This window comes from Pelophylax lessonae (assembly GCF_965119305.1).
Source record: "Pelophylax lessonae genome assembly, chromosome: 3".
Lineage (NCBI taxonomy): Eukaryota > Metazoa > Chordata > Amphibia > Anura > Ranidae > Pelophylax > Pelophylax lessonae.
This window is the reverse complement of record NC_138770.1, coordinates 276400182-276414844: the sequence shown is the minus strand read 5'-3', so window position 1 is coordinate 276414844 and position 14663 is coordinate 276400182. Positions and strand designations below refer to the sequence as shown.

General features: G+C 42.8%; 1 protein-coding gene across 3 annotated transcripts in view; it reads right to left on the bottom strand.

Annotated features, from left to right (window-relative positions):
* KCNMB2 (potassium calcium-activated channel subfamily M regulatory beta subunit 2) overlaps positions 1-14663 on the bottom strand; it is a 765065-nt gene that overhangs the window by 427364 nt on the left and 323038 nt on the right. The window contains exon 2 of one of the 3 annotated variants that reach the window (XM_082252378.1): positions 795-969. The exons of 1 other annotated variant lie outside the window; for it this stretch is intronic. The gene's annotated coding sequence lies outside the window, so the exon portion shown is untranslated. Of the gene's footprint in view, positions 1-794; positions 1662-14663 lie in introns of those variants that run through there. One more of the 3 variants, XM_082252379.1, reaches the window with a different exon arrangement.

Here is a 14663-nt window from a genome sequence, read left to right as displayed (position 1 = left end):
TAGGATCATAATCTAAGGGGGGTGCAGTCTTCCTAATTACTTTACATGGGGTCAGAAAAGGGGGATCTTTCTATTAGCTTGAATGACCTTTTTTATTCAACTGAGCTCTTGGGTTCCCAGGTAACTCTCTGACTTATCTCAGTGTAGGAATTCCTGATGCACACTATTGCACTGCTGAAAAATGGAACTTTGTACATGCAAGCTAAGAAGTGTTTGTGTACAGGATTTAATAGTTTTATTTCACTTTAAGCTGTATGACTCTCTGACCTGAATTTTCCAGTGACAAAACAGTACATGGAATTATCACTCAGCTGTATAGAAGACTTTGAAGATACTGCAGGAGAGGTCTCAACCCCTAGTTTACAGAATAGCTGTAATGATTGGTGTCCCAGACTCAGCAGACCAAATGTCCTATATTACTAGTGCAAAAATGAATAAATAAATAAATCTCTCATGCACTTTATTCATTTTAATTGTGTAGTAAGTAACTCGCTGCACTGGCTTATATACAGATGGTGCCAAATGTTATGGGTTAATATAAACATACATTTTTCAATACATTTGCATACATAGTTTACTATACACAAATCAATACCTACAACAGAAGCACACAAAAAAAAAAATCTTAAAAGGAAAAACGATATACAAGAATAAAAGGCAATAAACAAACAAGACTATCCTAATGCAGTATTACTAAAAAGTCCATGCATTGTTATTTCAGACAGCTCATGCACATGCACACAAAACCCTTAGGAGCCAAGCTGAAAATGTTAGTAAGGAAATTGTCAGCCTACCTTTATTCTACAATGCCCTGACTTCGGCATTTTTGAAAGCTTCTTTGCTTCTATTGTCACTGATCTTTGTATCTCCTTTGTAGGCTGGCGTATAAATCTGCTCCATGGAAAGAATAATTCCCCTCATCCGTAGAGCCTTACAGTAGTTTTGTGATGGATAAGTAACTTTTGTATCCTGTTAGAAAAATGTGAGTGTCATCAGACAATTCACATCAAAGTCCTCAGAGCTTCTAGCGTCAAACAGAACTGCTAAAGTGACAAGTTCCAAATATTCACTGCTCAATGCAAATCACATGTAAATAGAAAATCTTTTTTTTTAGTTTAACAAAGAAATAAATGCCAGCAGCATGCAGAAGTTAGGCTAGCCTGCTGAGACCTAGTCCAGAGATCCATTGAGAAATCACATTTTCCAGAGATCCATGACTTAAACAAAAATCCCATACACTGCAGTACAGAGAAAGGGAGGCATTTCTCACCCACTCCTGGCTCTGCATCATATTGGAATATTCACTTTAAATATCAATAATCTCATTTTCCACCTTAGCCTGCTCTGGCTAGGCTATCATGTCCTTGGAATGTATTTGTTCTCGTGCAGTCAAGTTCGATCCAAGGAAATCTCTCATCGCTACAATCTCTGTTCTTTTCTCACACTGAAACAAGGCTTTCTTCTATGTCCCTGATTTTTTTTTCCTACAGTCAGATCACACAAACAATCCTTCCCCGCACAAATAAGGTTACAGTCCTGTTTGTCAGCAGAAAGCCATGCTCTGTGAATGCCTGACACAGTCTAACCAGCCAGTGAATAAAATGTGAGCTCCTTTGAATTAGGGAGATACAGAATGTGTAGCTCTGGTACCAGTCCTTCTCTCATTCATCAGGGAGTCTCCTTGGTAACTAGCTGTTCCTCTCTGATGACTCCTATTATATCAAAGCTCCCTGAATTTAAAGGTAGACCAGAATCTTTCGAAAAACAAACCAAAATAGTCACAGTATATTGAAAATATACTTGTTTCTTACTAGTATGTGTGGTGAAAAGCATATATTTGTATTCAAGTAAAGGTTGTAGTGAAGTATATGATGCAATACATATATAGGTGTGTCTTGGTGGATGCGTGTGGTATTATACAGTATACATTTAGTATTAGGTTGAAGTTTATTGACATTGACATTTTATGCATTTTCGATACTGATGCAATTGATGGTGTGCAATGCAAAACACATTCTTTCAGCTCTGGATCTTACTGGCCACTAGCTTGTTTCCTAAGCTTCCAGGTAGAAGCACAGTTTTATTAATTGGTAACATTTGATAAAAGTACACTGTTGTATTGATTGATAAAAGTTTAAGGACAAGTTTATAATTGGTAGCAATTTACAATAACCAGACCTATGCTTCTTTGAGGAGATATGCAAAACATGAACTATTGGGATCACCAAGGATTGGAGATGCATCAATCTACATTGTTTGGATAATCATGAGATTCATTACATTTTTTCTATAATATAATTTAATGAAATTATTCAGTAAAGGAGCCAGTTGTAAGCGGATATTAGAGCAGGGTTTTTCAACCAGGGTTCCATGGAACCTTAGGGTTCCTCCTGAGGTTGCTAGGGGTTCCTTGAGCAATGGGCAATTTCTGCCTCTCAGATAAGTTCCCGTATGACACCATTGTTCCTTTTAGGGGTTCCTTGAGCAATGGGCAATTTCTGCCTCTCAGATAAGTTCCCGTATGACACCATTGTTCCTTTTAGGGGTTCCTTGAGCAATGGGCAATTTCTGCCTCTCAGATAAGTTCCCGTATGACACCATTGTTCCTTTTAGGGGTTCCTTGAGCAATGGGCAATTTCTGCCTCTCAGATAAGTTCCTGTATGACACCATTGTTCCTTTTAGCTATCTGTAAGGGGGTAATTCTTCCCAATGATGACAAGAGTAAGGCGCATTCTTCCCACTGACTGTCATGAGTGTAGATTTTTAATTTTTAGCAGGGGTTCCCCGAGACCAGAAATGTATTTCAAGGTTTCCTCTGTTGAAAAGTTTGAGAAAAGCTGTATTAGAGGCTGGCCAGACATGAAACCATGATCCAATTGCTGAAAGTGTTTCGTATTCCACACTCACACATAAACATGTATGCTTGGGTGACCTGATCATGTATTTTCATGGCTAAAGAGCAGAAAGAGGGAGGGTGGCCGGAGACCTTGAAAGTTAGTTTGTTTCGGTCAAGAGCAATAGTAATGATCCAAAAATTTCATGCATGTCTAATTTTACTTTTACCCTCAGATTTGATAGTGACCACAGGTATGAGGATCATCACCCAATCTAGCTGAATCCAGCTGAATATAGTTATCTTATATTTAAATTTCAGGGTCTACCTAAATACTCAAAAAGATTGAAGAGATGATTTATTAAGGTGTGTCTAATGGGGAGGGCTTTGTAAGACGGTGACATATAATGCTGAAGATAGGGGTACCCCATTGATGGGTTAAACATCATTTCATTGTGATGAAAATGAGTATTAAAAACAACAAGTGTAAAATGCTGAACAGAGGCGCTTAGTGTCACAATAATGAAACTTCATTGTGCATATGAGCTTCATCATCACTTTCTGTCCTATGGCTGAAGAAGCACAGACAGCTGTTGAATAGCTAGGAAGAGCACTTGCCATCACTAGAACAGAGCAAACTCAAAGGCAACTCCTCATAATGTGCCATGCATACTTACAAAATATGGTAAGTGCTCCTGCTTCACATCCAGTTCTCAATCCTCTTTAAAGTGGAATTTTCTAGAAGATAAAGACTAAATTTCTAGCAGGTAGAGTCTTTTAGATAGAAGAGACACAGCCCCGCTGTGTGTGTCTTTGGAGCATGGCTCTATAGACACACATAGCACCATAGCAAGCATGCACTGTGTGCCCCCATAACAAGCAGCATGCTATACGGGGCACAGGGCACAAGAAGAAGAAGAGGAGCCAAGATTGCTGGCAGAGCACCCAGAAGAGGAGGTTTGGGTCTGGTCTGTGCAAAACCATTGCAGGCAAGTATAACATGCTTATTATTTTAATTAATTTTAATTAGTAAGAGGACACTGGTTAAAAAAAGTGCCAGAGAGGATGACAATACCAGAGGGGCAACACATGTTTCTTACATATATTTGACAAGTTTATTTCCTCTTTAAGAGCAGAGTAGGGAGTCAATTACAAAGTTTTGCTCTATTACTGCCCTTAACTGTGTATGTATCTGAAAGAGACCTCTTTTGCCCATCTCTTTTTCTTCTTCCTTATTCCTTTCCTTTTCCTTTACATCTTAGTTTTTCACTCTTAACTCTCTTCCCTTTTGTCTTCCTGTTTAACATGGTGATTTTTATTATTTAAAGCATAACTAAACATATCGACTTAGAGTAGAACTTAACTGTATCTGAGCACCACAAACTGAAAATTATATTTGTTTATTTTAATTTTAGTTTGATTATTTTGTTTTCTTGAGGAATCACTACCCCCCCACACCCCCCTAGCATTTTTAAAAGTACCATCCTGGTGAAGGAAGGTGATTTAGGTAGCATTTACTACCTGGAATCTGTCTGCCCTTAGTTCAGGCACGCAGGCAGGAGAGTTTGGTTAGAGCCCTCTGAAAAAGCCCCTCATCCCCTACTACAAATAAAATAAAAAACAATGAAGGCTTATGAGATGTATGTATGTATCATGTTGACCTAGGCCAGAAACCAGCAAGTAACTGAGAACAAAACTTTTGCCAGTTCCCAAGCAAACTTTCAAGCTTCCGAATGGCTGAAGTCATAACTTATTATAGCTGACCACATGTGTAACACCATGACAACTGCAGATCTAAATAGAAGCTAAGATAGCAACATATTTAGCTACAAAAGAATAGCAGGGTTTAGTTCCACATTAACCACTTCTGGACCAGAAGGTTTTCCCCCCTGATGACCAAGCCATTTTTTTGTGATACGGCACTGCATTACTGTAACTGACAATTGTGCCGTCATGCAATGCTGTACCCAAATAAAATGTATGTCTCCCCCCCCCCCCCCACAAATAGAGCTTTCTTTTGGTGGTAATTGATCACCTATGCAATTTTTATTTTTTGCACTATAAACAAAAATAGAGCGACAATTTTTTTTTACTTTCTGTTATATAACATTCCCAATAAAAAAAAAAAATGTAAAAATCAAAATTTTTAATCATTTTAGGCCAATTTGTATTCTGCCACATATTTTTGGTAAAAAAAAAAAAAAAAAAGATCCCAATAAGCATATTTTGATTGGATAGCTCAAAAGTTATCGCGTATACAAACTAGGGGAAAGATTTATGTAATTTTTATTTTTTAGATTTTTCTTTTAACTAGTAATGGCGGCGATCAGCGATTTGTAACGGGACTGCGACATTGCCGTGGACAGATCGGACACCTAACTGACATTTTTGACACTTTTGGGGGGACCAGTGACATTTCTAAAGTAATCAGTGCTAAAAATATGCACTGTTACTGTACTAATGACTCTGACAGGGAAGGGGCTAACACGGGGGGCGATCAAAGGGTTAAATGTGTCCCTAGGGGATGCTTTCTAACTGTGGGGGGATGGGCTTGCTGCATGAACACAGAGACTTGTGTTCCTATATAGGAGAAACACAAGATCCCTGTGTTCACTACTGACAGAACAGCAGTCTGCCGTGTTTACAATGGCAGACCGTTGTTTTGTCTCCATAGGGAGCAATCGCGGGTGCCCGGCAGCAATCATGGCCAACAGACCTACTGAATTGGCTCCCCATGTAGCCAATTGGCGCATGCGTGCACCCCCACTAACGGTCCCACAAAGCAACATACAGTTACGTTTTTTTTCAGAGCCGACCTGCTGCAGTATATGTACTGCTGGCGGTCGGCAAGTGGTTAAAGGAGTTGTAAAAGCAAAAGGTTTTTTTTATTTTAATTCTTTCTATGCTTTAAGATAAAAAACCTTCCGTGTGTAGCAGCCATCCCAGCAGCTCTAATACTTACCTGAGCCCCATCTCTATCCATCGATGTCCACAAGTCCCTCGGCCATCTAGGAATCTCCCTTTGGATTGGCTAAAATGCAGCAGTGTCACCATTGGCTCATGCTACTGTCAATTAAAGCCAGATAGCCAATCAGGAGAGAGGGGGCGTGACCAAATGGCAGCTCCGTGTCTGAATGGACAAACGGAGCTGCAGCTCGATACGGGTGACCCCATAGCAAGCCTCTTGCTGTGGGGGCACTCAACAGAAGGGAGGGGCCAGGAGCAGCGAAGAGGGACCCGAGAAGAGGATCTGGGCTGCTATGTGCAAAATGAACTGCACAGAGGAGGTGAGTATTACATGTTTGTTATTTAAAAAACAAACAAAAAAAAAACCACGAGACTTTACAATCACTTTAGGTTCCTTTTTTAACTTTGTTTTTATATGATGTTTTTAGGAGTCTTAAAGATTCCTCATGCTCTGAGAAAATGTTTTTGGCAGTTATCCCAGGGGCACAGATCTAACAATGTTTTTTGGAATTTAGGGAAGGTTGTATTACCACTTTATTATGTTTAGCACCTACTAGATCACTTAGCTTTAAAACATACTCAAAGTATTCAAAGTTCTATAATTTGTCCTTTTTTGTTCTTAATGGCACTTTAATTTTTTATTGGCAATCAGCTGTAAGAATCGGATTTTCCATTCCCACACAATTCTGATAAATTCACAAAGATTTTGCACAAATATATGAAAAGGATTTAGGAATTAGGAGGCTCACCTGTGAGATACAGTATTTGCCTGGGGACCACTAATTCCTTTAAAACGTCTGTCAATGCTAGCTGCGTTGACACCAGGCTGGTTTCTGCATAATAGTTAAGTATAATGTAGTAAATATTGGCATTTTTACAGTAAATTGCCAAAGTAGGCAGTCTTTTACATCAGTGTTAAGGCTTTTTGTCTTCATTTCTATTATTAACATCAACTTAACATGCAGCAGGCAAAGTACACCAATTAATGTCAGTCTCTGCATGAAAGAACCTTACATTCTAATATTAAACCAAACTCACACAAGGCCTGTCTGGTCAGTGATCCATTAAAAGCGAACTCCAGCTAAAAGTTTTCTTTTATGTATGGTTACACTTGTAAAAAGGTAAAAACTCTGCCATTTTTTAAATTGCTGATTTTCACCTTATTGGGGAAATTTGACTTCAGTGACTGTTCCTCTGGCAGTCTGTAACAGCAAGATAGGAAATGAGTAAAGCGGGAGCAATTGCCAATGGGACAGAAAGCCAAAGATGTAATAACTGGACAGAAGTTCCTACCCTTCCCCAAGTTCGTGAGCAAAATGTGTTTTATTACAGTCTACTGTATGTCAGCACTGGTGAGGTATCCCATCACTTCCTGTCCATAGAGGAAACAAGAGGAAATTTCAAGAATTGAGACCAAGGGCCTAATTCACTAAGAATAGGGAGAAGAAATAGTCATTCTCCATTTAATTACTCCCAATTAAAACACTTGAGACCTCAACTAAAGTAATGCCTTGTACGCACGCAACGATTATCGGCCGACCGATCATCCGACTTTTGTCCAGTGTTGTTTTGTTGGTTGGAATGTGCCTAGACTGCACACGAATTTTCTCGGCCAACAGAAATCTACTTCAGAAGTGATGTCATGTGCTGGTTTACTTTCTGTGTGTTTTTTCTTCTCTGAGCATGCCCAGTCTTGCTCATCAGATTTTTGTCTGCCGAAATCTGTACTGACTGACGGAAAATCGGCCGTTGTGTTGACAGCCAACAAAAATTTTATAGCCTGCACACCAGATTTTTTTCGGCCGAAAAGTCGGAGTCGGTTGTCGGAAGCATCATACTAACAAGCCGAAAATCGGCAGATCGGACGTTGGCCGAAAATTCCCGGCCAATAATCGATGCGTGTGTACGAGGCATCAGTTTGTGACTAATTTTCTAGTCTGGGCATGCTCTAAAAACAGGGTGAATTTATCTCTTCTCAGACTTTCAAGCATATTTCTGCTTTCACAACAATATTTCAAGAAATTTCAAAGCAGATAATCTCCAAACAACATACCACTTGTTTTGAAACTATTTAATCTATGAAATTAAGCTTTAAATATTATTTCCATGTGCAATTCACCAATATGAGTAAATATTCACTGCGTGCTATAGTGAACACCGTTTCTGACTAGTTTTAGCCATTTGTGACCATTTGTTTACCCATTAGCCAACTAGGTGCTATAGTAAATTAGGCCCACAGCCTCAAAAAAATAAATAAATAAAGTTTTGTCTGCAGTAGAGCTTTAGCCAACCAGTGTGTTTTTGTTTGTAGCAGGAAACTGGAGTACCAGAGGATACCAGTACAGACACAGGGAACAGGCAGCTCTATGAAGACAACATCATTGGAGAATCGCGCCCAATCAGGAGTGAATACGCCCCCCCAGTATATAACATAGCCCCGCCTAACTTCTAGCACTGTAATACAGAGGCTTTGGAAGACAGTGGAAGCATTTGTGTTTCTCCTGTTGCTTGTAAAGCTCCAGTGTCATTTTGCAATTATCTTCTGCTGTATGGAGCTGTTCTTTTAGTGTGAGGAAAGGGATATGCAGTGTAGTTAGGGTACTATATACCACTATAGTTAGATTCAATAATCTAGTTTTTGTAGGGATACTTTTAAGTGTCAGGGTTCCGTCTAGTGAACATGTTGCACTGCTGATATATCTACAGCAGGTATACGTGCTTGCTAGTCAGCTATTGTGCAAAATACCACACCCCCTTACAGGAAGCACATGGTGACCCCACTCTGCCATGTCAGGGTGACCGGAGTTTAGGGTGACCTGACTCTGCCATGCCAGGGTGACCCCACTCTGTCATGTCAGGGTGACCGTAATTTAGGGTGACCTGACTCTGATAAAGCCTCAGTGACAACTATACATAAATTAAAATTCATCACAAAAAAAACAGATTATCTTTCTTAGAATTTTAGTAGCGCAGGGATGGCGTTACCCTCCTTTCATAAAGTGCAAATAAATAAAGTACATAAATAATCCAAAACATCCAACTAAGCAAGAACAGAGTCCTTCAAAAGTCTTTGTTTATGTAGTACATTTATTTGCACTTTATGAAAGGAGGGTAACACCATCCCTGCGCTACTGAAATTCTAAGAAAAATAATCTGTTTTTTTTCTGGTTCTGGACACGCTACAGAGCTGAAACTTCACAGGTACACTTTTTAGACCCCCAGACACTAAATCCAAAGAAATCTCATTTTTTTTTGTTCAATAATTTTTTCAATAATTGTCTCTATCAAAAACGACAATTTTTCAGAACTTTTTTTGCCTGATTCATTGTCCCTGGGGCATGACCCAGAACCCTAGGCACTTTTTAGGGGCATTTATTAGGTTTTAGGGCTTAAAAATTGTGTTTTTTGATTCCCGAAGTTCGGGTCCCATTGATTTCAATGGGGTTCTGGAATCAAAACCAAACTTTCGGGAAATTCGGGGGTTCTGGTCGAACCAAACTTTTCAAAAGTTCGATCATCCCTACTGAGCATTGCAAATTTTTGGACTTTCCTACACACATGCAAGCAAATTTTGTCCAATCTGAACAGAATATTCAAATTCATCAACTGTGATTGCCAGGGTTTCTACGTTGTGATTCTCTTTTTAGACAAATCTACATGGAAATATTCTGCATCATCCAAAAGTAATGAGCCAGATATTACCCTGAGTTTTAGTTCAAATGTTTTATTGAATTAATAAAAAAAAGGATCATACATAAAAAACAGCAACAAGGTACTTCTTCGTGCAGAAGTCAACTTACAGCAATCACATACACAGCTATTGGTTCAGTGCAACTGATTGGTGTTACATAATAAAACAAAAAAGAAATAGAGCCAACCGTCTAAGTCACATTCAAGGACAACGTAGATGAGTCATCAAGACCTCATTGGCCTAATCTGTACATCAATTGTGTACATACTGTAGCAGAGCATCCCAGAGAGAGCTGGGAAAAGTCTTGTTCAGAGTTTACACATCTCCAAGGCTCCTCTCATACACGATTAGGGGTCTCTGATCCATGATCCAGTTCTGATCTTGGTCCTCTCCCCCAGGCCAATTTAGGCTCCATGTACACAGGGCATCATAAAAACGAGCTCCAAAGCTGTTTCTTGACGCCGGGAAAAAGCAGCTGTAAAAACGTGCTTTCAGTAGCTTTTTCCATTAGCGTTATTGCACGTTTGGCCACGTAGCTTTTAGCAGCGTTTTTGCTGCCTGCATTCAAAATCAATGGTTCCCTATGGGAGCCTATTGATTTGAATGGAAGTCGCACCGCAAGTCGGATCAGGATGATCCGACTTGCAGCGCGACTTGCGCTGTGAGAATCTTGAGGGGGAACTCCACGCCAAAATAGGGAAAAAAATGGCGTGGGGTTCCCCCCAGGTTCCAAACCAGGCCCTTCGGGTCTAGTATGGAATTTGAGGGTAGCCCTACGCCGAAAAAATGGCGTGGGGTTCCCCCCAAAATCCATACCAGACCCTTATCCGAGCATGCAGCCCGGCAGGCCAGGAAAGGGGAGGGGACGAGCGAGCGGCCCCACCCCCCCTGGACCATACCAGGCCACACGCCCTCAACATGGGGGGGTGTGGGTGCTTTGGGGCAGGGGGGGCTCTGCACCCCCCACCTCAAAGCACCTTGCCCCCATGTTGATGAGGACAAGGGCCTCATCCCCACCTGTGGTTGTGGGGGTCTGCGGGCAGGGGGCTCATTGGAATCTGGAAGCCCCCTTTAACAAGGGGCCCCCCAGATCCCGGACCCCTTCCCTATGTGAATGGGTATGGGGTACACTTTACCCCTACCCATTCACCCCATAAAAGGCAGTGTGTGTGAATAACGACAGGAGACGTTTTGAAAAGTTTATTAAAAATCTTCATTCGGTCTTCTCCGCTCCGGTCTTCTCCTCTCTTCTGGTCTTCTCCTCTCCGCTCTTCTGCCGACGCTGTCCCGGTGATTATGCCGGTCTCCGGTCTCTGCAGCTTGCTATATAGCCATTAGGGGTGTGGCCTCTCAGTGACGTCGGTGACATAAGGGGGCGGGGCCTCCTGGTGATGTCACCGGGAGGCCCCACCCCTAATTACTATATAATAAGCTGCAGAGACCGGAGACCGGCATAATCACCGGGGACAGCGTTGGAGGAGGACCGGAGGAAGAAGAAGACCAGAGGAGGCAAAAGAGCAGAAGAGCAAAAGAGCAGAAGAGCGGAGGGCAGAAGAGCGGAGGGCAGAAGATCGGAGAGGAGAAGACCAGAAGAGAGGAGAAGACCGGAGAGGAGAAGACCAGAGCGGAGAAGACCGGATGAAGATTTTTAATAAACTTTTCAAAACGTCTCCTGTCGTTATTTACACACACTGCCTTTCATGGGGTGAATGGGTAGGGGTACAGTGTACCCCATACCCATTCACATAGGGAGGGGGTCCGGGATCTGGGGTCCCCCTTGTTAAAGGGGGGCTTCAGATTCCGATGAGCCCCCTGCCCGCAGACCCCCACAACCACCAGCCAGGGTTGTGGCGATGAGGCCCTTGTCCTCATCAACATGAAGGCAAGGTGCTTTGAGGTGGGGGGGTGCAGAGCCCCCCCCTGCCCCAAAGCACCCACACCCCCCCATGTTGAGGGCGTGTGGCCTGGTATGGTCCAGGGGGGGGGTGGGGCCACTCGCTCGTCCCCTCCCCTTTCCTGGCCTGCCGGGGTGCATGCTCGGATAAGGGTCTGGTATGGATTTTGGGGGGGGACCCCACGCCGTTTTTTCGGCATGGGGCTACCCTCAAATTCCATACTAGACCCGAAGGGCCTGGTTTGGAACCTGGGGGGGAACCCTACGCCGTTTTTTCCCCATTTTGGCGTGGAGTTCCCCCTCAAGATTCTCACAGTGCAAGTCGCGCCCCAAGTCAGATCATCCTGATCCGACTTGCGGTGCGACTTCCATTCAAATCAATAGGCTCCCATAGGGAACCATTGATTTTAAATGGAAGAAAAAAAAACGTATAACGTGGCTTAACGCACGTTAAGCAACATTATTCAGCCTTTAGCAGTGACGCTGCAGCTCCAGAACGCACAGTTCCTGGGTTCTTTTTGGAGCTGTAAAACGCCTATGCCACTTGGAGCTCCTAAAAGCTCTATGTGTGCATGAGGCCATAGAATAACATGGATGGGCATTCTGCAACTGCAAAAATAAAAAACGTCTTACGCTGCTAACAGCAGCTCCAAAAACGTCCAGTGTGCATGAGGCCTTAGCCCCGGTTCACACTTGTGCGTGTGCGGGGTTCGCATGTAATGTCGGAGCGCACTGCAAACTGTATGGCTAAATTCGCATCGCACCCGCAGCAAACACGCACAGGAGGCATTTTTGCAGCCGCATCAGGATCGGATCGCACAGCAGTTCACACTTGTGCGTTCCGCTCCTGTGCGAACTGCACGATCGCACTGCGATATGCGATCAAACTGGGGGTGTCGTTAAGATTACATTGACACCCCCAGCGAATCGCATATGGCAGTGTGAACTGCCGGGGGTGCGTGTGCGATGCGGGAACAGGCTGCGAATTCGCAGCCTTCCCGCATCGCATAAATGTGAACCGAGCCTTAAACACATCTGAGACAGACAGCCAGTGCTCTCGTCCTGGGAAATCAGACAACTCTTGTCTGTGAGAGAAAAAGGTTGGTAAAAGCTAACAAGTTGTATTTGTGGAACTGACAAGCTGGAGGCTTGCTCAGCCTGGTAGTTAGGGCCTGTATTTGATATAGTTAATGCAGAGACAAGGCTAGGTTTTTTGTTTTGGTATTTTTGTTCCTGTTTGTTTTCTGAGACACTGTACTGCACCTGTTTATAGACTTTTAACTAGAACAAATAAACACCGCACTGTTTTGTCATTACCTCACTGGATTTGATATCTGTGCCTGAGAGACTGCTTATCCCAGGGAGCTTTGTACCTGCTACCTGTTACCCAGCTTACAATAAGTACTATATGAAATGCTGCCAATGACCAACATTGGCATAGAGACCTAGATATGATAACATTGTAAACTGCTGGAGCAATTAATGTGAAGGCTACTTTGTGAAACAAGTGTCTTAGGAGACATTTGGTAAAAGGAAGGTCAGCACTGGAAGAGCTGTCTGTCCACATCAAGGGCAATCACAACATGGGGCATGAAAGCCAGTGCTGAGGATGAGATAAGAGGATAAAAGACAATAAAAGGGAATGTAGCACCCTGCTAGATACAGTAGGTTCTAGGTAGGTATATATATATTTTTTTGTTTCTCTGCATAACAGTGAGATAGCTAGGTAAATATAGGAGCTGTCTGCTTAACAGAGGGCTGTGATTCTTAGCTAGGTCCTGCCTAGTGTGCTCTGATGCTGTTTATCCTGGCTTGATGTTTCACACTGATCCAATAGTAGTGCAGTTTATTGGACAGTGGGAGGAAACCATGCAGATGAGAGCAGGGGATATCTGTACAGCCCTGGCCAATAGGCACTGGAGGTGCCCCGGTGCACCTGGGTGACTGTACTTATGTCTGAGGTGCACATGTGGCTACTGGTATTCTGCTGGAGAGCGGAGTCCAAGTGGGGAGGGGGCTGCTGCCTCTCCTCAGCACAGGCTGTGTTGCGGCCTCAGGTGGTTGACCTGAGGGCCATATTTAGGGATGCTGAAGCCCAGGGACTCTTTTGAGGGCTGACTGAGGGAGGACGTCCATGGATCTCATCTGGTACTATGGGAGAAGGTGACCTGTGGACCAGGGCCTTGTGAGTACAGACTCCCCACAGGGATCCTAGAGATGGTTGCTGTTAGAATCCCCCTTTTGGCGCTAGAAAGTCTGAGTGTAAGCTAAAGGGGACATTGGCTAGTGTCCTGAAGATACAGAGTTCACTGAGTCTGCTGCTAACACAATAAAAGGACTGTTTCTTCCATGCAAGTGCTGTATGGTTCAGCAGAAGATGTGCTCTTTAGTTCCACTGAAGTGAGGCCACGTGAGAATTGTCCTCACCTGTACATAGTTGAATTTGGAGTATCCCACTAATCCCTTCTCCTATCCAAGTTCTCTAAATAAAACAAAAAAACAAATCCCCTAGACTGGTCATTGAAGACATTGAGCGAAAGTGTGTGTGTGCACCTGGCAGCGAGTGAAAATACCCAGTATCTGGCAACAGGATAATCAGAGTTTGACCCAAGATAGATCCATTCTCAGAAGTTCCTACAAGGGCAGTGCTACAGGAAAAAGGAAAGGAAAGAGGAGAGACAGAGGAGGAGAGAATCCCTAAGGATGACATGACCACCTGCAAGACATCAGGTGAGATATACTGTAAGTATAACATACAGCTACCATGGTATAAGCGCCATCTCGTCGAAGTCTGAAGATAGGCAATATTTAATCCACGGTTGCCAGATTTTGTCAAATTTAGGCATCTGCTCTTTTTCAAGGGCTCCAATCATAGTGTGTATCAATGTGCGAGTCATTCTATGTTTCGTCTCAGCCACAACTAAAGAGTGAGATTTCCATGCCTTAGTTACCGTTTGCTTTGCGGCTATGAGAAGCTGAATCATGAGTTTAAAATGCTTACGTATCAAGGTATTTGGCCTCAAATTGAAGGTAGCAGTTGATCGTTCTGGTTGTAGAGATCATTCGAACATCTCAGAGGCAAGTGTGAAAATTGCTTTACAAAATTATTGGACCACTGGTCAATTTCACCATATATGCATTTGTGTACCTGGTTCTGAGCAGCCACAAAAGCAAAGAGCTGAATAGTGATGGGCTGAACACCCCCCTGTTCGGTTAGCACCAGAACATCTATAACAGGGAAAAAGTTCTAGTGAACATGGTTGTGGGGGTCTGTGGG